This window comes from Octopus bimaculoides, chromosome 5 (genome assembly GCF_001194135.2).
Source record: "Octopus bimaculoides isolate UCB-OBI-ISO-001 chromosome 5, ASM119413v2, whole genome shotgun sequence".
Lineage (NCBI taxonomy): Eukaryota > Metazoa > Mollusca > Cephalopoda > Octopoda > Octopodidae > Octopus > Octopus bimaculoides.
Genome location: NC_068985.1, coordinates 29725121 through 29728529, shown reverse-complemented (window position 1 = coordinate 29728529; position 3409 = coordinate 29725121).

Below are 3409 nucleotides of genomic sequence, written 5' to 3'. Positions count from 1 at the left end.
TCAAAAAACAGTAACAATCAACAAAAATCCACCAACAAAAAATCAAAACTCACGATAGCAAGAAAATCCAGCAGCAGATGTGGCTGAGATGGGCAACCCTGAATGAACTGACAAAGCTCATAGCTTTATATATAATTCAGCCAACACATTGACTGATTTGCGCTAGTAGATCGCCCGATCGAGAAAAATATCGCAGTAAATGCGCTAACCTAAATTGTGATTATACGTTAACACTGCTTAGCGCATTTATTCCGATATTTTCTCTCGGGTGCATCTGATCGACAAGAGTCAACAAACTCGAAACATCGATGTCTCAGATTCCCAAGAGAGGGCGACATTGAACGAACGGGATGATTTCACACCTTTTTACCATAAGAGAGAATTTTTTTCTCCACAGTAGCTGCCGTGTATTTGCCTATAGCAGTTGAAATATGTGACAAACATATTTCAACTAACCTAAATTGTGATTTTATGTAAACACTGCTTACCGCATTTACTCCGGTACATATATGATGTTCTGTGATGGTAAGATCAACAAAAGTACTCCATCTGTGAGAGATAAATAATATTTAATAGACATAGTACCTATTTTTATGTGCTAGTTACAGATTCTTGTGCTAAGAACATGTCAAAACGATGCATAAACGGAGTGCACATAAATTCTTTCGCAAAAAATCTGCACAGTCATGTTTTGATTCACCCGTCCGCCAGTTTTGAAGATGATCAAACCAAGATTAAATGAGTTCGAGCTACTCGCCCAATGAGTATTTCTGCCAAATTTGAAAATCTGTTTTCCAGTACTTTTGCAAACATACAAAGACGAGCGACTACAATATCCTGCCTATGCGCACAGGGTAACAAAACCCAAATGGTACGTTTTATTTGGTTCAGACTATGCTTGAACTGGTGGTGGATGATTCAGTAATTGAACTGATCGAGGAAGCTCCGTTAGTTTCATGACCTTACTGAGACTACTGCTGTCTTTCCCAGTGCTAAAAGATAAGCAGCGCAGATGACGCGGTCGATCAGTGTCGAGCTCATTTTGAAAACATACTGCATTTTACAAAATGATTAAAATTATGCTTTATAGAACAATTTTATACCCTTTTGCAGACAGTCCATGCATTAATGTGCTTTATGACGCATTAATACCTTATTAAAGACACTTTTTGTTGCTGTTTTTACAATTTTTATCATTTTCATTTGAACTTTTGACATTGAATTTGTTTGCTGACGTTATTGTAAAATTGTGGTTAAACTGCTACATCCCACTGAAAATTTGAATTCTCAGTTCAGTAATTTTTTAAAATCTGAATCAATGTCATACCACCTAATGAGTTGCTTAGCACCAGGTCAGATCTGATTGGACAGTCCTATAATTAAAGGGGTCCCAAACGTGACCATGTCTTTTCAGAAAGTGTATCTAGGACTATATTATTCAAGTTTCTTTAAGATAGGATATGGTTTAAGTTTGCCACTTATTTCTAGCTGACCGAGCGACCAGACTGTGACTCTTTCAATAATGATTGTTGTTGAACCCCTGTGCAGCTGTGATCGAGCAAATAAGTCGTTCCAAATTTTTAACCGTTCTCACTATATCGGGAACGAGGTGAAGAAATTTTGCTATGTCCAGCAGGTTGACTGGCATAAAGACTCTTTCGTTGACTTGATTTGTTGTGATAATATTGAGTGGTATAACGAAGCAGTGTCCATTCTGAAGTAGGTAATTTCTACACAGAAGGTCAACATTCCCATCAAGTTTCCTATTGGTACACTAGTGCGGTCTTTTAGATAGATGTCTGTCACCAGTTTTTCTTGAATCACTGATAGTGCTTCATCAGTTGGGCTTTGGTGAATAGACTTATCACACTTAGACTCACCTAAGCAGATATGAGTAGCATATGGGAGCCAGTATTAAGGAAGGATAGGAAAATAAGTTATAAGCCCTAAAATTCACTCCAATAATTGCCCACGGACATATGGCGTAGCGGTTAAGAGCGCGGGCTACTAACCCCAATATTCCGAGTTCGATTCCAGGCAGTGACCTGAATAACATCGGAAAAATACCTTAGGAATGAGAATCCAGGTTCGAAATTTTCCGAGGACACCTGATGAAGGCTGGAGAGTACATCAACCGAAACGATAACAACAAACAAGACGATGACAAATATATATTGTTGTTCTAACAGGATAGAAGACAAAGAGCTATGAATAACGTGCCTACGTTTGTTGCTTAGACCTATGTTAACTCCCCGTCTTTATATTCCCCCCACCATGTCCTGTTCTTTTTATGAAAGGGTTGGATGCGATTTGAGATGTCTAGCTATTTTTATTTAGCAGCTAGAGGGACTGAATCGGGGTTTTTTTGTTTTTTTTACGTTGGCTCGTCTGTATCCGTGTAAAGGGTAACAGGGTGCTCAAATTTTTATTCATCTTCTATTTGTAAACATACTCGAGCGATTTGTATAAACGGCAATCATAATCGCCATTTATACCCAACCTTGGTATGTTGGTCAGAGATGATACATAGTTAACGTGAACAATAATTCTAACACGCTTTATATAGTTTTCATCATGAAGCCTAGTCACCAGCTCTGAAGAGAGTTAAATTTACACTATTTAGAGCACAAGACAAAATATCCTGCGGTATTTGCTCTGCTCTTTGTTCTGAAGTTTTGGTTGGTACACATACTATGTCGCTCGCTTTAATGCCACTACCTAATTTTGGCTTTTTTTTTTAACGTTAATTTTGTTGCAGGCATTTGGGCCAGGTTTTCGTAAACATTTGTGGCTAATGATTTAGCATTGAGTTGCTCCAGCAACAAGTGTTTACTTACATCAGCCTCGTAATAGATTGTAGGAGTTTGCATGCTTTTCAAACAGTACTTCGAGCGCTCATAATAGAGCCCGATGTGAGAAATCATATATACAAATCCTAAACTAATATATAGCACCAAATGATGTATAAATTCAAAGTAAGTTATTGTAAAAACAAAATATATTAATACCATTGTAAATAAGAGTATTTGTTGGAATTTTTGTATTGATTCAACTTATATGGTGTTATCTGATTTTAAAATGTGTATTTTCTTTTTCTCCTCAAATATATCCAGTACAGTCGGACAAAAAGCGTAAATACTTTGATGATTAGTATCATACAAAAGTGAAGCACAAGATCTGGGTTGCTTTACAATAGACAAAAATTAATTTTGAAACTGTCTGTAAATTCACTGCTCTCGCCTTTTTCATTTTTTTTTTCCGTTTTAGTTTTCATTTAAAACGCTCAGACCAAAATTTGTCAGTTGACGAGGGAATGATATATTCTAATTAAATTTGTCCGTCACCACGTGACAGCCCAGCAACAAAATGTCTAAAATACTGGGTGTGGGTGCAAGTGGTTTGGTAGAGC